Here is a 25,043-nt window from a genome sequence, read left to right as displayed (position 1 = left end):
TTTTATTTCAAAGATAATGACGCACTGGATATGCTCAATTTCAAAAGCAGAATTAATGTTGTAGTAAAAGAAGGACACACAATTATTAATCTCATCAATCTACTGATTCACACTCTACTTAATCAAAGCTGAAGTCACTTAAGTTATAGCAGAAATGATTTCTCTGTTACAGTTACAATTCAACAAAGGAAAATCAATCTACAAGGAAAGAAATCAATCAACCACAGCAGGAACAGGACCCTATTCCTTAATGAGGAACTTCGGCACCTGATGCCTGACACTTAATCACACTGTAGGAAAAGTAATTCCAAGAGATCAAGACCCTATTCCCATGAACAGGAACCTTCAGCACTTGTTCTCTTGTTCCTAATCACACTGCAGGCAAAGGAAAACAATCAATGGGAGCAAGACCCTATTCCTTTATGTAGGAATCTTCAGCACATGCTTCCCAACATCATTCATTCATGCATTCAATACATGTAGTGCTAAAGAAACAGAGTATTACTAAACTGTGTAACTAGTGTCCAACAACAGAATTAAGGTGAAGTGCAAACACACAAAGAATTAAACAAACTACAGGAACCAAAAGGGTGAATCTTGTGAGGAAGGCGGGCCCTTTCCTTCTCACAAGATTCCCCAGGAGAAAGAATTAAATTGGAACGCTCAAAAGAAGATTTTATTCATCTGTCAAAGTAACTGATACATTACAGAGGGAGACTAGCTCCAGTTCTCACACAGTACTCTCCTGTAGCTTACAATTCAACCCCTCTCTAATGATGATGTCTCCTCTTTTTAAAGAGGAGACATCTTTTACAATTTACACGAGAGCGAATCTACATTATCTCGATTCTGTTCTTTTTCCCAAAACAGGACTATTCTGTTCTTCCAAAAAAAAGATGCTGTTACAACAGAGACAATAAAAGTGCTATCTTCAGGATAATCCAGGTAACCGTGTCTTCGTGCTGCTGCTACTATTCCACAAAAAGTTCTTCCAGAATCGCAAATTACGCATAACGGGATTTGCGTGCTTGACGGCTGTTTCAGCAACTGAGTCAGCTGTTTCAGCAACGGAGTCAGCTGTTTCAGCAACGGAGTCAGCTGTTTCAGCAACGGAGTCAGCTGTCTCAGCAACGGCCGCTTGTTCCCAACAAGGCATATAACTTATCTGCGATCTTTGGACTTGTGTTAGCAATAATACACTTCAATTAATGATAAAATATAAGAGTATTACGGAATTAAATGTAAAACAGATTAAACATATAATAAAGAAGAGGTTTCTATATACCTTGGGATAAAGTAGATGAAAAAGATAATGGAGTTCATGGTTATAAGAGTGGAATGGTGTCAAAATATATAGCAAAAATGATACATAGTGGAGTCCTAACAATAGCCTTAAATACTTTTTAGAACAAATATTATCCTCTGAAGACCAAAAAAAGTGGGTCACAAAGATGTTGGGTTATGACTTTGAAATCATCTACAAAAAAGGGAAGCAAAATGTGGTGGCAGATGCATTCTCAAGAAAGGATGAGGATGTGGAAGCATTGTTGTGCGCCATTTCTATTATCCAACCAGATTGGATAAATGAAGCAAGGGAGGAATGGAAGAATGACGAAGAAGTGTGGGCACTTATTCGAAAGTTACAACAAGATTCCAGTACGTCTGATACATTTAGCTGGAAAAATGATTCGTTATGGTACAAAGATCGCTTATACCACTGTAAGAATTACCATCTAAAACAAAAGATTCTTATGGAATTGCACACTTCTCCCTTAGGAGGGCACTCAGGATTTTTAAAAACTTACCACAGGGTTAAGAAGGAACTATTTTGGGATGGCCTTAAATCAGATATTCAAAAGTTTGTGGCGGAATGTTTGGTTTGCCAACAAAATAAAGTTGAAACAATTAAGACACCGGGTCTATTACAACCTTTATCCATTCCAAGCCAACGTTAGGAGGAGGTTTCAATGGATTTTATCACAGGTTTACCCAAGTCTGAGGGAAAGAGTGTCATCATGGTGGTAGTTGACAGACTTACCAAGTATGCACACTTTTGTGCACTATCACATCCATTTAAAGCCAGTACAGTTTCTACTGCATTTATGGAAACAATTCAAAAGCTACATGGAAACCCAAAGATTATTGTAAGTGACAGAGATCCCATTTTCACTGGAAACTTTTGGACAAAATTATTTTCTTGTCTTGGTACTCTGTTAGCTCATAGCTCATCTTATCATCCTCAATCCAATGGGCAAACTGAGATAGTAAACAAATGTTTGGAAGGATATCTTTGTTGCTTTGTATCTGATAAACAGACATAATGGGTCAAATGGTTGCCTCTGGCTGAATGGTGGTATAACACTTCCTTCCATACAACAACAAAAATGACCCCATTTATGGCACTTTATGGGTATCAACTACCATCCATCACATCATATTTAAGAGAAAATTCTAAGGTTTAGGCAGTGGAACATCACATCGAACATCAACAACAAGTCCTCCAACTCTTAAAGGATAACCTCGTGTTGGCACAAAATAGAATGAAACAACAGGTAGATCAACATCGCAGTGAAAGAAGTTTTGATGTAGGTGATTGGGTATTCCTACGGCTACAACCATATAAGCAAATGTCGCTCAAACAAGCTAAGAAGGATAATAAATTATCACCAAAGTATTATGGTCTGTACAAGGTGTTGCAAAAGATTGGTACTATGGCATACAAATTGGAGCTTCATGCAGCTTCTCGATTGCACCCAGTTTTCCATGTTTCATGTTTAAAGAAGATTATAGGCGACAAGCTCCTAGTTCAAACAATATTTCCAGAACTTGACGAGGAAGGAAAAATTATATTGGAACCAGAAGCAGTCACAGAAACAAGAACTTGACAGCTACGAAATCGATCAATTTCGGAGTATCTTATCAAGTGGAAGAACTTATCCGCTAAAGATTCCACATGGGAGGATGAGAATTTTATACAGAAGTATCCAGAACTACTCAAGCGTTGAGGACAACACTTTTTTGAAGGAGAGGGGCATGTTGGGTCCCTATAATACTAGTGATTACCCCATTACTATTGTAGTTATACCCCTTATTAATATTGTTGTGCCCCTATTGCCCCCATATTGTTATTACTGTGCCCCATAGAATCCCTCTATTGTTATTTTTGTGGCTTTATATTATTATTGTTAGGTCGGCTGGGTTATATTGTGACTCCTTAGACTCCTATATATATATAGGAGGTTTTGTCATTTGAATCATCAAAGAATTGTTCCTTTATGTAATGTAAAGGAGGTTGCCCCCTCGAAGAGGCTGAATTCTAAGGAGTTGATCTATCTTTTCTATCTTTTCTTGAGCCGGTTTCATAACATTAGCCAACCTCTTCACATAAATCAACATGTTTTGAGAAGTTCCAACATCGCCGGAACCAGTTGCTACCCTAGAGACCACTCATTCCTCAAAACAGAGTCCTCTTTAAGCTCTTTTCAGACTCTCAAAATATGAAAAGGTTTTCGAGCGCTTTTCCTTTCTAGCTCGTTAATGGATTGGAAACGATATCTCTCTTGTATTACTTAACGCTTTTTCGGGCTTGAGAGATTAATTTACGAAAAATAACTTGTGGAGTTTTCTTTTTGTCCCTTTTCAAACTCTCGAAACATGAAAAGGACTGAGTTATCTTTGTCATTAAACTCGTTAAAACATCAAATAGCGACAAACCTGTCCATCTAGACAAGACCGAGTTTCACCTTTGCTAGACTCGTTAAAACATCAATTAGCAATGGATTCACCCGAAAGGTGAAATTATACGACAAGCATATGTTATCCTTCTCAAGCTTTATCAAAATAAAGAGGTATTGGTTAGCAATGACTGGGGAAAATGGGAAAACAGGGAAAAACCACTTTATGGTAGCAGGTCGCTCTTGAACATGACACTTTCACTCCATCACCGTGACTATCTGGGTTGGGTTATTAGCTTGATGGTTATCACACTGTTGGTCTATCATACCATCCATCACTTTGTTTTGGGTCAATGCTACCAATTCATTTCAGTGTCGCCGACATGTTCAAGAGAAGTCATTCAGTCAAAATCCATCCTTTGCAATACCATAAACCTTCATTTTCATGACCGCCATTCCTGAACCTTGTGTCATCAGTGAAATTCCATCTCAAAAATCACTACACTCATTTCGTGTCATTGATGTGGGATACATCAAGGCCCTCCTGTGACGAGTATATTCTTGTCGACATCAGCACATTATCCAAGAAGTTGACTTAGAAACACCCTTCCAGTACCTTGAGGCTCGCATGCATTAATGGCAGGTTTCTTGCTTCCAGCGATAGGCATACATCAACGACCTTTGACCAAAAGACTTTGTATGGTGTTCGACATCAAATCATCCATTCACACCATGCAAAATGTACTGTAGTACCTTGAGGATCATTATCATTATCGGTGATTTCTCTTGCATCTGTTAACAAATTACATCATTGGCTGGTAATCAGATGGTGTCTTCCCATGTTCGACTTTAGATCACATATTCACATGGTTAGACTCTTAATTGAGCGAATGATTGAATGAGATAGAAGACCCCAGATCTAGAAAAATAATGTAGAATTGATTAGCCATTAGTGAGTTTGAATGATAACTGAAAGCATGGAAAACGAGGAAAACTGCTGGAGCAGAACACTTTATGACAACTGATAAACCATAATAAATATTCAAAACAGAAGTGTAAACAACGAAAACATAGATATACCAGACAATGATATTGATTACGGAGTTCGTCCCTGATGGACTACGTCTCTGGGTTCGCTTTCAAGATGGGCGACCGTTTTATTAGGAATGAGAAGAAGAAGTGGATTACAAAGTGAAAATACCAGACTAAATGTGCACATAGGCACTTCTGGTCATGGTCATCAGATAGATCTCTGAACCAACTTTCCAACATCGCTTACGGTTTCCAAATCTGACTCCTGATGCTCCCGAAGCTCTAAAAACAAAATTCGCCTCTAACCTTCAGAACCTGAACATGAAAACTCAAATTCCACTCTAATGTTCTTCATGGACAAAAATGCCTCTTATAGGCTTGCAGATGCATGGAAACCTCCTCTGACTTTATTAGGAATGAATGGGCTGTCTTTTAGGGTTGAATAGGTTGAGTTTGACACCTTTATGCTTAGTCATGGTCTAGAATTAAATTAAAAACCAATTTTTTAATTAAAAACCTAAACAAAACCATATAACAACCCAAAAACAGCATGCAGTTTAGCTGACCAGGCGGAGGTTGGACCGTTTCCATGTGACTAGGCCGCAGGCCTTGACGGTCGACTGGCTGACTGCCACCTGCGCGGTTTCCTCTGGCGGTTCCGGTCTGCGGTTGCGGTGCGTTCACATGGGTTGGCACCGCTTACAATCTCCGCGCGGTTTCCTCCGCTAACCTCCGACAGTTAACAATGCTGTGTTCACATGACCCTTCCTTCGGCGGTTCCCGATACATTTTATGCTGGCGGTTAAGGCCTAATTGTAACTCCGATGGTTTATTGCACACCTGTTCACATGATGGCCTTCTCCGACGTGGTTTGCCTCCGTAGTTAGGGCTATGGACTGTGTATTATTTGATTTGTATTGTTTTGTATGTAAAACATAACCCGAGAGTGGGTTTTCGAACTTAGGAAATGTATTTTAATACATAGTGTTAGGTTTTAGGTGTTTTACATAGGAATCGCTTAGAGTTTAAGCATAGGTAGCTTAGGGTTATGGTTTTGACATGAATTTGATTAGGGTTTAGCATAGGATTAGTGTTTTAGATCTTAGGTAAGAATGCATTAGGATTATTTAGGGTAAACAAATGATGAAAAAATAGCTTAGGTGTTATGGTTTTAGGTCTAGGCTTAGGATTGACATTTCTTTTAACTTTTCAAGACCCATGTCGACTCTGCATAGCCACATCGGCGAAACTGAAGCCTTTACCCCGACGATCAACCCTTATACATCCTTGTGGTCTATGTGCGACATTCGTCAACATTTCACGACGACGACCATCACATCTTGGAAATTGACACTAGTGGTGATGACGACAAGACTATGTCGTCGACCAGGTACTTTAACTAGAATCCTTTTACACAATCAACTATATCAACCATAAAACTTGCAAAGTCGAACGACAAAACACATGTCATCAATCAAACCCTGGAGGAACTGTCAATGACATAAGTTGATAGCCAGGTACAACATCACATCAACTGAACACCATGAAACCATAACATTACCTGAACAACCTGATCATAACCAATACTCTCGATTTGTTGAAGCTGAACTGAATCAACGACAACATTGAACGACACCTATGAATACTGATGACGACACTTCGAACACATGTGCAATTGGATCGATGGATCCTCCCGGATCATTCCTCTCCACTTGAAAGCTTTTGGACCACAAAAGTTTGACTAGACAATTAGTCAATGAGGGTAGAACTCCCTCTCTTTCCATATTGACCTGACAATGTACCAATACATTTGATCAATCACCTGCATATGATGACCCTAATGATGCTGACCATGATGCATTCTGATTTGGTAACCTGTTTCTTCCATCCGTAGTATGAAAAACTTGTGACGATGGGCAAACAACCAGTTATCAACATGGCAATTGAATTCTTTCCACGAAGAATCATGAGTTCGTGATTTAAAAACATCTTTGAAAACAATATTTGTAGAAATTTGTTCAATACATCTGATGGCTATTAATAATCTACTTTCTGGAATAATTGAAATATTCAAAGACTCCTTAGATTTTGACTTCACATCAATTGCTTGACTTGATTTACTTTCCTGTTGACTGATTACTAAGTGAACTTGCTGCACATAACTCATCCAGTTGTGATGTAAAGACTGTTGCAACTTAGTTTGATTATGAAAGTATCTAAGTAATTGTTGATTTACTTGAATCACTATGTCAATTAACTAATATTTCCATTGACTTACACTTTCAGTTAATGCATTAGTTTTCAAATCTTGATAAGAAAACTTTAGATCTGCTTTCGAAAATGCTTTGTCATGAAAACTTATAGACTTCCTCTCCACTTGAAGAGAGGTTTCATTACTTTTAAAAGCATGAAATGATGATGAAATACTAAAGAAATGTGACAATGACTTTCCCCAATACTGACCTGCACCCCTGAAATTGAAAATAAACATACCATCTGAAACAAGTCTCTGATTAGACTCACATGTACCATTCCCTGCAATACACTGCTGATGATGATAGCTTCTATAATTGAGTTGAATGGATTGAGATTCATTCTGTCTTTAAGAATATGTTCACAAGACATTAAATGTATCTCAAGTTGCTTATCATGTTCATGAATAAGACTTCTTGGAAAAGAATTGACCACCTTAACCAATTGATCTATAAACCGAATCTCGCGTCTTGAACAATCAACCTTATGTTGTTCCTTAATAACCATGAGTACATATTTACTTGAACTTATAAACTGCTTAACTTGATTTGAAACAATTAAATCCAAGTTTGATTTGACTTTATGTGCCCTAATAATAAATTCAACCCCTTCTTTCTTTAGGTGATATTTATGTTCTCTTCTGTAAAACACTGCATCTCTGTCATAAAGATCAAGACTCCCTAAGACAACTCCACAAATGCCTACTGGGACCACATCTAATTCCACTTCATCAATTTACTTAGATGTAATTGCAAATTTTAATTGACACTGCTTTGTGACATGTATCTGAGTTGATTTATTAATCCAACCTAATGGGTATGGTCTTGGATGATTATGTGTCTCCAATCCCAATTGATTAACTATATGTTCATATATTAAATTTGCTTGCAACTCACTGTCAAACATTGTGTCAATCTTTGTATGCTTAGAAGTTATCCTTATGTGGAAGAGTTCAACTCTTTTATCTTCATGTGGAGGATTTATGTTTGAAGAAGATACATTAGATTTCGAACTTGAACCAGTATCAAAAGTTTTACTTGTCGTAACCATGGCGGTTATTCTCCTTTCATCACCTGACTCTGAACCGAGGTCTTGCTGGACTGTTACAATGGCCTTCTTTTCATCCTTCACCTTAAGGAACTTTTTGGGCTTAAGTTCTGGATGAAGTTTCTAGCACTTCGATTCATCATGACCGATTCTCTGGCAATGAGAACAAGTAGGTCTTTCCTTCTGAATGATCGTTGATTTCTTTCTCTTCGAAATGTTCCCCTTAATGTCTCTAGATTCTCTGTTTCCCATCTCTTTAGATGACTGAGATGACAACTTGAATGGTCTACCACCTGATTCAATATGTATGGCCTGAACACACACCTCATCAAAATCATCAGGATTAAACATTAATAAAGTATGCTGCAAATATGAATGTAAACTGCCGATGTATTTTAACAAAGTTTCACGTGTATCCAATGAAATACCAAGCGCCAATGATTTCTTCCTGAACTCCTGAACACTCTGACCTTTACCTTGCCTCAGATGCTGGCAATCAATAACAACTTGCTGCATGTATCCTAAAGGATAAAACTGTTTCCTAAGAGCTTTCAAAAACTTAGACCATGAAGAGATAACTTTTCCTGTTTGATTTACATCTAACTGAGTTTTGCTTTCCCACCAGATTAAAGTTGTTCCCTTCATTCTAAGTGTAGCTAACTGAATTTTAGTTTTATCTTTAGAAATGTTCTGAATGTGACAATACACTTCTAACTGCTTTATCCAGTTATCTAACTTTTCAGGATTCATTTCACCATCATAAACATGTAACTCAAATTTAATGTCAATTTTCAAAAGAGATGATTTCTTAGGTTTCTTATCCATTTCAGATTCTGCATTGGAAGAAGAAGAAGAAGAAGAAGAAGAAGAAGAAGAAGAGGATGATGGAGATGATGGAGGTGAAGGAGGTTTATCTTCCTTGCCTTTACCTTTGTCCTTCTTCGATGCCTTTGAAGAAGAAGCTGCATCTCTCGCCTTCTTGTCTTCGTACAATTCTCCCAACATCTGCTGCATAGTTAAGAACGCTTGCTGAAACTGTTCTTCACTCATCTTAGTCTCAGTGTTTTCACTTGACATGGCCGATTTCTGAATGACTCGTCGCTTTCCAATCTCTGGATCGATCTGCTCAAGGATTCCTTCTCCTCGTTGCGACTTAGACCTAGTTAACATTCAATGGCAATTCTACAAATGAAAACCTACTATGATACCAAATTATATGATCTGATATGATCATATACTAAAACTGATGTAGAATTGATTAGCCATTAGTGAGTTTGAATGATAACCAAAAGCACGGAAAATGAGGAAAACTGCTGGAGAAGAACACTTTACGACAGCTGATAAACCATAAGAAAGATGCAAAACAGAAGTGTAAACAGTGAAAACACAGATATACCAGACAACAATATTGATTATGGAGTTCGTCCCTGATGGACTACATCTCCGGGTCCGCTTTCAAGATGGGCGACCATTTTATTAGGAATGAGAAGAAGAAGTAAATTACACAATGAAACTAGACTGAATGTGCACACAGGAACTTTTGGTCACTGTCATCAGATAGCTCTCTGAACCAGCTTTCCAACGCCGCTTACGGTTTCCAAATCCGACTCCTGATGCTCCCGAAACTCTGAAAACAAAATTTGCCTCTAACCTCTAGAACCTGCACATGAAAACTCAAATTCCACTCTAATGTTATTCATGGACAAAAATGCCTCTTATAGGCTTGCAGATGCATGGAAACCTCCTTTGACTGTATTAGGAATGAATGGGCTGTCTTTTAGGGTTAAATAGGTTGAGTTTGACACCTTTAGGCTTAGTCATGGTTTAGAATTGAATTAAAAACCAATTTTTTAATTAAAAACCCAAACAAAACCATATAACAACCCAAAAACCACATGCAGTTTGTCTGACCGAGCAGAGGTTGGACCGTTTCCATGTGACTAGGCCGCAGGCCTTGACGGTCGATTGGTTGACTGCCGCCTGCGCGGTTTCCTCCGGCTGTTACAGTCTGCGGTTGTGGTGTGTTCACATGGGTTGGCGCCACTTACAATCTCCGCGCGGTTTCCTCCACTAACCTCCGATAGTTAACAATGTTGTGTTCACATGACCCTTCCTTCGGCGGTTCCCGCTACAGTTTATGTTGGCAGTTAAGGCCTAACTGTAACTCCGATGGTTTATCGCACACCTGTTCACATGATGGCCTTCTCTAACGTGATTTGCCTCTACGGTTAGGGATGTGCACTATGTATTATTTGATTTGTATTGTTTTGTATGTAAAACATAACCCGAGAGTGGGTTTTAAAACTTAGGAAATATATTTTAATACATAGTGTTAGGTTTTAGGTGTTTTACATAGGAATAGCTTAGAGTTTAAGCATAGGTAGCTTAGGGTTATGGTTTTGACATGAATTTGATCAGGGTTTAGCATAGGATTAGTGTTTTAGATCTTAGGTAAGAATGCATTAGGATTCTTTAGGGTAAACAAATGATGAATAGATAGCTAAGGTGTTAGGGTTTTAGGTCTAGGCTTAGGATTGACGTTTCTTTTAACTTTTCAAGACCGATGTTGACTCTGCACAACAACATCAGTGAAACTGAAGCCTTTACCCCGATGATCGACCCTTATACATCCTTGTGGTCTCTGTGCAACATTCATCAACATTTCATGATGACGACCATCACATCTTTGAAACTGACACAAGTGGTGACGATGACAAGATCATGTCATCGACCAGGTACTTTAACTCAAACCCTTTTACACAATCAACTATATCAACCATAAATCCTGCAAATTCGAATGAAAAAACACATGTTGTCGATCAAACCCTGGAGGAACTGTCGATGACATAAGTCGATAGCCAGGTACAACATCACATCAACTGAACACCATGAAACCATAACATTACTTGAACAACCTGATCATAACCAATACTATCGATCTGTCAAAGCTGAACTGAATCAACGATGACACTGAATGACACCTATGAATACTGATGATGACACTTCGAACACATGTGCAATTGGATCGATGGATCCTCCTGGATCACTCAAAATATGAAAAGATTGTTGAGCGCTTGTCCTTTCTAGCTTGTTAATGGATTAGAAACGATATCTCTCTTGTATTATTTTACGCTTTTTCGGGCTTGAGAGATTAATTTACGAAAAAGAACTTGTGGAGTTTTCTTTTTGTCCTTTTCAAACTCTCTAAACATGAAAAGGACCAAGTTATCTTTGTCATTAAACTCGTTAAAACATCAAATAGCGACAAACTTGTCCATCTAGACAAGACCGAGTTTCACCTTCGCTAGACTCGTTAAAACATCAAATAGCGATAGATTCACCCGAAGGGTGAAATTATATGACAAGAATATGTTATCCTCCTCAAGATTGATAAAAATAAAGAGGTACTGGTCAGCAATGACTGGGGAAAATGGGAAAAAGGGGAAAAACCACTTTATGGTAGCAGGTCGCTCTTGAACATGACACTTTCACTCCATCACCATGACTATTTGGGTTGGGTTATTAGCTTAATGGTTATCACACTGTTGGTCTATCATACCATCCATCACTTTGTTTTGGGTCAATGCTACCAATTCATTTCAGTGTCGCCGACATGTTCAAGAGAAGTCATTCAGTCAAAATCCATCCTTTGCAATACCATAAACCTTCATTTTCATGACCGCCATTCCTGAACCTTGTGTCGTCAGTCAAATTCCATCTCAAAAATCACTACACTCATTTCATGTTGTTGATGTGGGATACATCAAGGCCCTCCTGCGACGAGTCGCTTCTTGTCGACATCAACACATTATCCAAGAAGTTGACTTAGAAACACCCTTCCAGTACCTTGAGGCTTGCATGTAGTAATGGTAGGTTTCTCGCTTCCGGCAATAGGCATACTTCAATGGCCTTCAACCAAAAGACTTTGTATGGTGTTCGACATCAAATCATCCATTCACACCATGCAGAATGTACTATAGTACCTTGAGGATCATTATCATTATCAGTGATTTCTCTTGCATATGTTAACAACTTACATCTTTGGCTGGTAATCAGATGGTGTCTTCCCATGTTTGACTTCAGATCACATATTCACATGGTTAGAATTGTACTTGAGTGAATGATTGAATGAGATAGAAGACCCGGATCTAGTTTCATCCATCCGGGCTGCGATTTTAGGAGTACTAAATCATATTTATAATGGCTTTACGTTGATGATCATTCCGATTGTTATCACCTAGAACTACAGTCACATGTATATAATTTTTGTCCAAAGTTCACTATCAAAAATTGGTGTCAAATGGGTTTCGTCCTATGTTTCTTACTTAGGGGTCATGTTTCTAAAGGGTCTTGATGTGAATCATTATCTAATACTATTGGTCATCCTCCATCATGATTGCATAAGCCATGTCTTATCTTGTACATGTCACTGGTCCTTTCCGTATTTTCGCAGCGCAGTCTTATTGGTTGATTTTGCAGCGCAATTATGTTTTAGCCTTTTCGCAGCGCGTCAGCATCTAGCCATTTTGCAGCGCATTTTGCTAATTTATAACTATCTGCACTACGAAATCGCGGTTTCGGGCATTTTGCAGCACAGATTCCTAAAGGGTCACGTCTGGGGATGAGTCATTGTCTCCGTCCGGTCATTGTCAGTTGGCGTACCTCCCAAACACTTATGAGCCATCACTCCACCAATAGATTCATAGGCATGTACATAAAAATAATTCTAACGATTTTATCATGCATGGATGTTTTATGATGTTTGTAAATGATGCATAAAGTGGCCAGCTTGTGTGATAAGATATCCGAATTGCAAATGAGCCTGAGTTTCTTTTTCAAGCGAGCCTGCGTTCTAAAAATTTGAATTTGCCATTTGAGTTGAAGCTGGTGGTGATTCTCTGTGCAAAAAATTTCGAAAGCGGAATGGAGAGGAAGGAGCATCGGTCTGGAAGATGTCAGAGAACAGAGCCTGAAGGATTGGACCTTGCATTGAGGGATGAAGGTGTTAGGAAAGCTTTCAAGGATGCTGGCTGTTGGAATTTCTGTGAGAAGCTGCAGGGTGGCCATGCTGAGGTAACAAAAGAGTTTGCCTTGAACTTTACAGGTTTAAATTCTAAAGTATCTATGTTAGAATTTCAAGTATCTCCAGAGGCAATTTCTAATGTAACTGAGATTCCAAGAGGGGGGCATGAGTGGTTTAAGAACTTTAAATTTGATTTGAACCCCTGCAAAGAATTTCTTAAAGAGGCATATGTGAATGAGGATTTAACAAAGGCTGTGCCTAGAAGCTATGTTAAGGAGCACTATGCTCTGCTTCTTACATGTATTCAAAAGTATTTAACCTGTGAGGGTAGATATAACAAGGTTTACTCCTATCACTTTAAGTTGTTGTTGCACTTTACTGGTAAAGCATTCATAGATATTCCATTTTACCTGTTTCGTAGTCTCAGCAAAATGTGTGATAAAGTGCAATTAAGAAAGGATGATTGTGAGACATCATTATTTCACCATGGTTTAGTGAAACTGTTAGTGTTGGATGGTCTTCAGAAAATTGGTAGGGATTGGAACTCTTTCATCTTTATGGCTGGTTTTCAGAGTAAAACAGGCCTTACTCCACAGCCGGTTAAAGAAAGAGAAGAATCAGTTGAGGAACCCACAATAGCTGAGCTTAGAAAGGAGGTAAAGGATAAAAAGAAGACCAAGACTAAATTAAAAAAATCAGTGAAGCCCTTGGTTATTAAAGAGCCACCTCAGCCATCATCAAAAGAAGAGGTCAAGCACAAGAAAGATGTACCTGGATCAAGTGGGTCAGAAAAAGTATCAAGAGTTAAGACAAGGAGTCAATTAAGCAAAGAGAAGGGCAAATCAGTAGCTGTTGAGGAAAGTCCAATATCTAAGGCCAGTTTGAGTGATTTGCTTGAGGCAATTGAGTTTGAGCAGGTTGAACCAGTGCACATTGAACCAATGCACATTGATTTAACTCAATCATCACCGGAGAACACTAAAAAGTCCAAAGCTTCAAAGAGACTAAAATTTGATGAACCTGGTGAGGAATTTATTTTCAAACCACGAAGGCCGGTTACAAGGAAACAAGTCAGGGAAGCTGAGAAGCTGCATAAAGGAGAGAAAGTTTTAAAGATGCCCAGAACAGAGGTAGTTGAAGAGCTGTCTAGAACAGAGGAGGCAAAACAAATCAAGCAAAAAGGCAAGAACAGAACAGTCATTATTTCCCAAGGGGGAAATATCATAGCCATAAAGAACCAGATGGAGGCAGCAAAAGATGAAATTGCCAAAGCAAAGAATGTCACTAGGGAGCGTGCAGTCAGGTATGCCAACTATCGAAGAGCTGTGTTAAAAGGTAGTAAAAACCTAGTGGGTCAAGTAGATTCAGTGGCTGATGTATATACATGGACAGTTCCAGCTCTTAAACAAGCTAAACTCATCAGAAAAATGAACATGCGTTTAAGAGCTGAAAACAAAGCTTTAAGGAGAGAGGTTGCAGATTTAAAAGCACAGCTAGGTTAACTGGCTGCTCATTGATGGTGAGAAAGGTCATATTCTAAATTTTGTCAAATTTTGTTTAAGTTCCATTATTTTGAAGGCATGTAGACCCTGCTATACATATCCAAGGTAAAAAGGAGTTTTGCAATCAGGTGGCAGAGCAGTAAAAATCTCAAGGAAAATGGAAATTGTTTAAAACAGTTTCGCAGTTTCGTAGCGCGCTACGAAATTGCGAAACTGCTGTAGGTGTTGTTTTAAAAAAAAACGCAGGCAAACAGTTTGAAAGAAGAATCAGAAATTTGCAAAGGGAACACCTCAGTGACATGAAAGGGATCAAAGGAAGCTGCTACAGCCATTCAACATATGCCAGGTGTACCTTTAACAAAAGGTGAAATCTTTTAACCTAAGTTTAAGATTTTTGGTTATAAAGCCACTTTATTCTCGGTGATTAGGGTTTTGAGGGAGCTGCATACGAGAAGTTGGTTGGTACACCTGTTCAATCAACAAAGCTTCCAGCACATTTGGGAATATGGTGATGCTCGTTATTTTTGGTGTATTAAAGAGCTGGGAACATGCTGCTTAATTTTTGAAGAATGGTGGGAGACAAGGACCGGAAAAATAGGGGTTTTATCCTTATGATTAATGAACCATCAGCGCATTCAGTATCCAAAGCTAGCTTGTTCATTGCATCCTTCTCTCAGCTATCTCGACCAAACTTTAAGGAGACAGGTGTCAAGGATCAAGAAAGAATCATGCTACGAGGAGAATAAAATCAGAGTTTTAGTTTAGTTAGGACTCTTTGTAATTACAACTCAGCACTTAATGTATTTAATGAGGTAGTTAAATGGTAGATAGAGGTAATTAGTAGCAGTCATCGAGCTCCCCTCATGCTGGAGGAGGAAGCTCAAATTAGTTAAGGGTGTACCTCTATATATAGATCAAACTTTGATGTAATGAGGGTTGGATGTTTTTGAGAAACAGAGTTTATTTTGGCTTATGTAAGAACTTGTTTTCAGTAATACAAATGACTGCTTTTTCTTCTCAGGATTCATACATTGTTTCAGATGCTCAAGATATATGTGTTTTGTTTTATCCTTTATGTTTTACAGCTTTATAGATACACAATCACTCAGAATTCACTCTGCTGCTCTGATTTCCTGTGTGTATTTGTAAGTTGAGGTTTATTTGAGAGGTGTCTTGAGTGTTTAAACATTACATGCCCTGACTTCCATGAATGAGTGGTTTTATAGTTTGCTGAAATAATGATTAACTCCATGAGCCCAATGGAAATCTTTGTAAGGTCTGTCCAGCCAATTCATATGTTAAATTTACTTTGCAAGAGTTAGCCATCTCATCAATATTTAAAATCAGTAACCCCTTTGAGAGAGCCCTCTCAGGCTAAGGAGGCTAAGCCTTAGTCAAAATTCTGGTTTGAAATAGTTACACAGAGTCTGACTGATTAGCAGCCTTCAGTGCTTGATTTTGTGATAACACCGATCATGGATCTATATATGTAGACGACTATTTATGTACATCGTAAAGCATTTCATTCGACGTTGGCATTTTTCCGACTTCATGATTTAGGGGGCAACTGTTACAGATCCATTTGTGCACATCAATCCCATCATCCAGATCAGTGTTTTAGGGCTCATCGAACCCTAATTTCAGTTGCTTCATGCCCTAAACAAGTCACCCTTTTGAATGCCTCCTTCCCAGATAGTTTCATGACTTGAAGACATCCAAAAATAACCTTTAGAAGGACCAACGTAGGTAAGCCTTGTAAAGGTGCGCTGCAGAGCAGTTGAGTCCACTGCCAGGGTGCTCTACATAGCACTTAGGCTTCCTTTCACTTGCGCTGGGCAAGAATGAGCGAAATTCACATAGGGTTTGGGGAATATTCTTATCTTTTGGAGTCATCTAGAAGGTTCCCTCATTTTTCAACTCCTATGAGCTTGAAAATGGACGAGGAATGAGTTAAGGTGCATCCTATCCTCTCATCCCTTCCTCAATGGAACTAATTCTAAGTATGGAAGGCCATTCAATGCCACCATTTATGACAAAACCTCCTTCATCTTCCTATAAATTGACCACTCATCTAAGTGATTAAGGGCTGGATTATGTTGAATTATAAGGAGATAATGCTGCTATGAGATTTGGCTTTGAAGCAAGTATTGTAATGCTACAAGTTTGTCATGCTTTTGATATGATGTGGATGGGATCCAAGCTGGAAGAATAGCTTTGAATCAGACACCAATGGTTGTAATTCCTTCTTCTATTCAATAAAGTGTTTGAACCTTTCTCCCATATGTTTGTATTGTTTTATAATGCTTATATGTGTGAATTGTATCTGATTCCTTTCACTTGTATTCAATAGATCTTGTGCTTTGATCGATTCTTTGTTTTCTATTGTGTTTACAGGTACTTCTCAAGCGTATTAAGTACAGGAGGAGCGACAGGATTGATACAAGGGAGATGAAAGGAAAGCGGAACTCAAGTAGGTCTTCTCATCTTATCTATTGCTTATAGGAAAAGACTAAAACACTTTAAACCGTTGTTCTAGATATAGCTACTTATCTAGGGAATTAGTATTTATCCGTAGATACCGAATTCTCCAAAAAAAAATAGTATCACATCTTCCTCAGTTTCCAAAAAGACACAGGTAAAAATGATCAAAGCAGGCTTGGTGGATCTATCCTTTAAAAATTATTAAGGAAATATGAAGGGGGGTGTAAAGCTTGATTATTTTGATGGTGTCTATGGTGGGCACATTGCAGTTAATGTATACATAGTTACAATTTTTTTAATATGTGCTTGGCATATCAATTAGTACACATCCTCACCATTTATTTTATGGTTGTTAGTTGGTTGTGAGGACTGCTTTGACCCAAACATCCGACAAGTCTTTGCGTTCTGAGAGCTTGAAGTAAGTCACTTCATCCTTGTTTGTCTGATATCTCCTGGCATATTTTGGCCAGAACAAAGAAGGCCCAGAAAGTAGTACTTTGTTTTGTGTTTCAAGACTTATGCCTGTTTTGTGCTGGAAAACATTATTGCCTGGAATTTAATATTAAAATAACTCTTTAATCTGATTTAGTGGTGGAAACATATTGTAAACACTTTTTCTTGTTTTTCCAGGGTGCATGAGCAAAGTATAAAGGTTCCCACACATGTAGATTCAAAGAATGATGAGGAGGAAGACAGTTGTTCTGTTGGCTCCTCATATCCTTCCATTTGTAAAATTATATGACTGTAAACACAGTAATATGATGTTGAATTATCAATGAGCAGTATGGCTGATAGAGGGAAATGTTACCCTAGGGATTTTTGGGTTGAAACCATAGCAGACTGAAAGTTATCTACTCAAAGAAACATGCATTGTTGGCATTATGATACAAGTGTTGTCCTTGATGGCAACTCACTCAGAGGTTGGTACAGGTGATGGCAACTTAATCAGAGGACAGATCTTAGTACAGCAGGCCAAGAAAGTTCATACACGCAGGTTCATTAAGCCCAAGTCGCGTATACAAGCAGGTTCACTATATACCAAGTCACGTATACGCAGGTTCGCTATATACCAAGTCGCGTGTACACGCAGGTTGGCTTCAATAAAAGAGCGTGTATGTGGAAAACTTATCTTTGGTCCGTGGCGGTTATTCCTTGGAAGTTGTGCCTATAGTTTTGGACCATGGTGTCTCAACGAACGTGTTGATCCCTAGTTTTGAAGCTGATGGTATTGAGTTACTATGGTTTTGGACCGTGGTATTGTAAAGGGCCTAAGGCTATTAAGGAGAAGATCATTAGGCAAGTGCAAGCAAGCATTGTGTGTCTGACGAAGTGAGAAGATCTGGTATTACTGTTTATCTATTCGGGACGCTTGGCAAGGGTCGGATCTGACAACGAAGGCATAAGTAATTATTTCTAGATCTGCACGCGGGTTGCCTTTGATGAAAGCGCGTATACACGCGGTTTTGGTACAATGAAGTAGCGTATGCATAATAAGATTTGATATTTCAGGTTGCTGTTGATTCTGGTGGTTGTTGCAGAGTTCTGGGCTCTGGTTTGGGTTCTGTGTTCTTGATGACAGGGTTTCAGTGATTCAGTATTCGGTTGTTTAATGAATTATGATGCAAGTATAAGTTGATGATTGTATTGCAGTAATGTTTGTTTTGTACTCTTGGATCCAATCTGAAAATTGATGAAACGTGGTCCCTGAAGGAAAGAAGGTTGTAGGGTCAGCACCTACGTACTAGTAAATGGATCGGCTAGTACAAGAGCTGAGGGGGTTGTAGCTCCCTTCCAGAAGTAGTTAGAAAATGAGAGAGGGTTGTAGCCCTCTGCAGGTTGTAGCCTGCGTACTGGTAAAGGACTGCACCAGTACATTGTAAAAGAAGTTTCTTATTAAAGAAGAAAGAGACGAATTGCAGCAGGTGGTTTTCACCCACATTGGGTTTCCACCTTATATCATGGTGTTCATGTGTGTGGCTCTTGTGTGATGTTTTGTTCTGTTATACTGCACCTGTTTACTGTTAATATGCTTAATAATGTTCTGATGCATTTACTGAAGATTAAGCTAACTGAATTATAAGATCTCTGGATATACGCTAGTTGCATTAGACACAGTAGCGTGTACATGCGGGTTCACTTAATTGAAGTAGCGTATATGTTTCTGAGTATGAAATTGGAAAGGTTTTACTGATCTGATAATACTGATTCACCCCCCCTCTCAGTATTATTTCCAACAATTGGTATCAGAGCAGGTCCTTCAGAGGAAGCTTGATCGCTTGAAGGAAAAGATCCATCAGAATGACTAATCCAGAAAGAGAGGCACACATCAGGCCAACAGTGTTTGACGGGAACAATTTTACTCACTGGAAGATAAGAACCACTGCATATCTACAATCACTTGGAGCAGAAATTTGGGGAATCGTAGAAGGAGGATACAAATTCCCATCAACAACTCCTACAGATCCAACAGAGAAAAAGCAATATGAGCTCAATGCCAAAGCTGTTACTGTCCTATTGAGTAGTTTGACACAATCAGAATTTATGAAGATCATGCATTTCAAATCAGCTAAGGAAATATGGGACAAAATCGTCACAAGCTACGAAGGAGATGATCAGGTAAAAAGAACAAAGCTTCAAACTCTCAGAATCCGGTATGAAACTCTTAAGATGCATAGTAATGAAAGCATAGCTAATTATTTCCTGCGTATGGATGAGATTGTGAATTGTATGAGGGATCTGGGTGAAGAATTTGAGGAAGTCGTCTTAGTTGAAAAGGTTTTGAGATCTCTGTCTGCTAAATTTGATTCTAAAGTATCTGCCATAGAAGAAAAGGAGAATGTGCAGAAAATCACCATGTCACAGCTTCACGGGATCTTAACTGCTTTTGAAATGCGACAAGAGGTACCACCAGAAGCTGCATTCAAAGTGTCAGAGGAAGAAGATGAGGTAAATTTTGTCAAGAATCTTGAACGGGGAACTGGATGGTTCAAAGGTAAGCTACCTTTCAAATGTTTTCTATGTGGTAGAGTTGGTCACTATGCTGCTAGATGCCCTCATAACAAAGGAAAGATATCTTAAGAAGATGGTAGAAGCTATTATACCCATATTACAAGTTCATTCAATGATAGTGAAGATATTAGAAGTCTCATGGCACATGAAAAGAAGAATGCTTCATCCAATAATAGCAAAGATATTAAAAGTCTCATGGCACATGAAAAGAAGAATGCAGAAACTGAAGAAGTTACCAAATTAAATGAACAATTGGAGACAGTAACCAGGGTAAGGGAGAAATTGCAGGATGTAGTAAAGGATCAGAGCATAACTATTCAAAGGCTTGAATCAAAGATCCTCTCTCTAAAAGAAGATCTTAAAAAATCAAGAGAACAGAACAGAGAAGCTCTTGAAGATCAAGAACATGAAGTGATCAAACTAAAGCGACAAGTGGAAGAAGGAAGAAAAGCTGAAGAAGACCTAAGGAATCAGTATCTGAAAAAGGTAGAACAACATCAAGTTGAGGTAAATATCTTGAAAGGTAAACTAGAAGAAAAGGATAAGATTTTACGATTTCAAGATAGTACTAAAGCCTTGGATGATATTCTTAATAGCCAAAGGTCTCCTGCTATCAAAACTGGTCTTGGTTTTCATGAATATGTTGAAGGTGAATCTAGTTCACAAGGTGAGGCAAAAAATTCTAAGGAGAAATCTGAAATGCTCAACAAGGAACAACCAAGGAAAGAAATTCCTCAAGGAAGATCCTTTACTCCTAACTATGGAAGTGATAGACGATTATTTCCTCCACTGAATAATGTTGAATGTTATGTATGTCATAATCTTGGACATGTTGCAGCTAGATGTAGAAGTAGAATGGGTCAAGACCATTACAAAAGATCATCACATCCCAGGTATTTCAGAGGATATTGCTTTGCCTGCAATGCATATGGACACAAAGCAATGGATTGCGATAGAAGGAACATGAAATATGTAAGATGTTATACATGCAACAACTATGGGCATAAAGCAAGGGAATGCAGGAGCAGATTTCAAAATTCAAAACAAGAGGACCATACATCATCACAGTTCCAGGAATTAAAGAAGATAGAGACAGAAAGGTGTGGCATAATTCAGACAGCTGACACAAAAGACACAGGGGAATCTGAAAGTGATGAATTTCAGTATTCCATCTTGCATACGCTGATATAATGAAGACAAGTCGCGTATATACGCGAGTTACAGGCTGCAAAGTCGCATATATGCAGAAAGGGCAGCAGAACAGACCCAGGTTCAGTCATGGTTGGCTCAGGCTCAGGGGGAGCAGAACAGACTCAGGAAATGGTTGGTTCACACTCAGGGGGGGCATATACTTCAAATAATTCATTGTTGGCATTATGGTTAGAAGTTGCTGATGAAACTAAATGATACATCTTGTTGTTTGATCAAAGGAATAATATTGCAGACTGATGCTTATGGTACAGATCTGAATGGCTGGTCTTAGAACCTGCATCTGCTCAGGGGGAGCATGGATAGATTGGTACACTTTGGCATAAACAAAGGGGGAGCCAAATCAGAAACTTCAGCATATACTCAGGGGAAGTATGGACAACAGTATGGACAGCAGAAGGTATACCAAAGAAGAGAATATCTTGGTCCGCCCTTTGCCCTTGATGTCAAAGGGGAGAGTGACTTGGTGTGGTGGTTGCCATCAAGTCCAAAGGGGGAGATTGTTGACATTATGATACAAGTGTTGTCCTTGATGGCAACTCACTCAGAGGTTGGTACAGGTGATGGCAACTTAATCAGAGGACAAATCTTAGTACAACAGGCCAAGAAAGTTCATACACGCAGGTTCATTAAGCCCAAGTCGCGTATACAAGCAGGTTCACTATATACCAAGTCGCGTATACGCAGGTTCGCTATATACCAAGTCGCGTGTACACGCAGGTTGGCTTCAGTAAAAGAGCGTGTATGTGGAAAACTTATCTTTGGTCCGTGGCGGTTATTCCTTGGAAGTTGTGCCTATAGTTTTGGACCATGGTGTCTCGACGAACGTGTTGATCCCTAGTTTTGAAGCTGATGGTATTGGGTTACTATGGTTTTGGACCGTGGTATTGTAAAGGGCCTAAGGCTATATAAGGAGAAGATCATTAGGCAAGTGCAAGCAAGCATTGTGTGTCTGACGAAGTGAGAAGATCTGGTATTACTGTTTATCTGTTCGGGACGCTTGGCAAGGGTCGGATCTGACAGCGAAGGCATAAGTAATTATTTCTAGATCTGCACGCGGGTTGCCTTTGGAGAAAGCACGTATACACGCGGTTTTGGTACAGTGAAGTAGCGTATGCATAATAAGATTTGATATTTCAGGTTGTTGTTGATTCTGGTGGTTGTTGCAGAGTTCTGGGCTCTGGTTTGGGTTCTGTGTTCTTGATGACAGGGTTTCAGTGATTCAGTATTGGGTTGTTTAATGAATTATGATGCAAGTATAAGTTGATGATTGTATTGCAGTAATGTTTGTTTTGTACTCTTGGATCCAATCTGAAAATTGATGAAACGTGGTCCCTGAAGGAAAGAAGGTTGTAGGGTCAGCACCTACGTACTAGTAAATGGATCGGCTAGTACAAGAGCTGAGGGGGTTGTAGCTCCCTTCCAGAAGTGGTTGGAAAACGAGAGAGGGTTGTAGCCCTCTGCAGGTTGTAACCTGCGTACTGGTAAAGGACTGCACCAGTACATTGTAAAAGAAGTTTCTTATTAAAGAAGAAAGAGACGAATTGCAGCAGGTGGTTTTCACCCACATTGGGTTTCCACCTTATATCATGGTGTTCATGTGTGTGGCTCTTGTATGATGTTCTGTTATGTTATACTGCACCTGTTTACTGTTAATATGCTTAATAATGTTCTGATGCATTTACTGAAGATTAAGCTAACTGAATTATAAGATCTCTGGATATACGCTAGTTGCATTAGACACAGTAGCGTGTACACGCGGGTTCACTTAATTGAAGTAGCGTATATGTTTCTGAGTATGAAATTGGAAAGGTTTTACTGATCTGATAATACTGATTCACCCCCCCCTCCCAGTATTATTTCCAACATGCATTCATATAGCCATTATGCTATTATAAGCAAATTCTATGATAAGGGTACGTACCTTTGGTCCTACGTTTGAGAAGGCCCTTAGGGTCCAAACCCTTCTTGGAGTTCCCTTCTTCTCTTTTGTCCTGCAAAACAAACAATTCAAAGAGCACAGCAGTACATGGACAAAAACTTATAAAGAAACCATCTTCATGTTATAAAGAAAGGTAGTTAGTTATGAAATCTAAACAACCATTTACATATGAATTCTAAACATGAATATCACTAACATAAAGAAGATTCATTTCGGGAACCAAGACATGTGTTTCTTTTATTATAGACAAATAAAGTACATAAAAAGGAATATTTTCACCTGAGTCACCTTCAGCAGGCTCCAAGCAAAGCTTCCTTCCGGATCCGTTCCAGCCTCAAGCCTCTAACAAACTCCTTCCATGACTCTCTCCATGATGTCATAAATAGTGGATGAACATCAACACACAAGGAAACAAAGGTTTCCTGTACAAAATGAGGGAAGTGCAGAAGGCACAAGGGACTTCACACCTGGTCAAGGGAAAAATCTCAGCATAATAACCTTTCTCTCTCTCTCTTAGGCCTTCCCTTTGAGGTCTTTTTATACCATCTCCAAAGTAGTTTTTTAGTTAGGAGTTGGTTGGGAACAGATAGGCCACGGGCACTAACAGGTGATCAGTAGGTAAAACCCGCGATCTCCGCCTGAAAATAAGGATTTTTATATTTTTTAAGTGTTTTAATACATACACGCGGGTTGGCTATACACATACCCGCGTATACACGCGTTTAACTCAGGGCAATGTCGCGTATAAGGGATAAAACACTGTTTTTTAAATTTGAGGACCAGGTCTGGAAGGAGGGATTGCCCTAGGCCATGAGTACAGCATCACAAACCATAAGAGTGAGATTTGGAGCTATAACAATGGCCATTTGATCTTTTTTGGCATAATTGCTTTTGTTTGTAGCTTGCTTTTGTATTTTGCATGTGTGTTGTTCTTAATTAGTTTTAGAACTGCAACTCCAACCCAAGATTTGAAAGAAGGACCAGGCAATGGTGCCTCTGGTATTAGCTTCAGTTTTAGATGTGATGAGCGAGCAGAGAAACAGAAAGCGGTATATTTTATTGTGTTTGGTTTGAATTTAATTGTTTTCTCAATGTCAATGCTTTTAAACATTACTAAGTATCACTCCATAGTGAATTTAGAGTTGCTATAAACAGTAATATGTTGATATTATGTTTGATTTAATTTTCCAGTTCTACTCAAAGCTAGAGGAAAAGATCCATGCAAAGGAGTTGGAAAAAAACCAATTGCAAGCCAAGTCCAAGGTTGTTACTGACTACAACATTTATTCTGATGAGTTATTTTAATTTTTATTCGATTGACAGTTGCTTGTGATAAGCATATTCTTCTCTCCTTTTTCATGCATTTGATACTTTTAAGCTTCTCAGTGAGAAAACCATACACTGGCTTCATTATTAGGGTTGTCTTGCTTATGCATCGTACAACTTGTTGCAGGAAGAGAAAGAGGCTGAGATCAGGCGGCTTAGGAAAAGTTTGACATTTAAAGCCACACCCATGCCTGAATTTTACCAGGAAGCGACACCTCCAAAAGTTAAATCAAGAAGGTATATAGTTAATACACTTCATTGCCTTGGATTAGGGTTTGATTTGTCTAGTATTAACTATTTCAGAATTTTTGCTCGCTTAGTTGGAATTTGTTTTTCAAAGAACACATTTAACTTAAGTTGGATGTCATGCTAGAAATAAGGAATGCTGAAATAATCAAATTCTCATATCTGTATGTTCTTTCATACTTGATGGTTTTGTGAATATCTATGGGGTTAGCTATGCAGGGCCTCTCACATCATGTTATTTCTCATTATGTTTTATGAAATGCAGATACCTCCCACCCGTGCAAAGTCGCCTAAGCTTG

General features: G+C 38.8%; 1 long non-coding RNA gene across 1 annotated transcript; it reads left to right on the top strand.

Moving 5' to 3' along the window:
* Positions 1–24,146: 24,146 nt before the first annotated feature.
* LOC149146145 (uncharacterized) lies at positions 24,147–24,436 on the top strand. The gene is made up of 2 exons (XR_016264967.1): positions 24,147–24,221; positions 24,364–24,436. It is a non-coding gene; the product is annotated as an uncharacterized LOC149146145 (long non-coding RNA).
* The last annotated feature ends 607 nt before the right edge of the window (positions 24,437–25,043 follow it).

The sequence above is a fragment of the Pinus tabuliformis genome, chromosome X, assembly GCF_031772625.1.
Source record: "Pinus tabuliformis cultivar Carrire ecotype Pingquan chromosome X, CPIR1, whole genome shotgun sequence".
Lineage (NCBI taxonomy): Eukaryota > Viridiplantae > Streptophyta > Pinopsida > Pinales > Pinaceae > Pinus > Pinus tabuliformis.
Note: the sequence above shows the minus strand (reverse complement) of the source record. Positions and strands in the feature narration are given on the sequence as shown.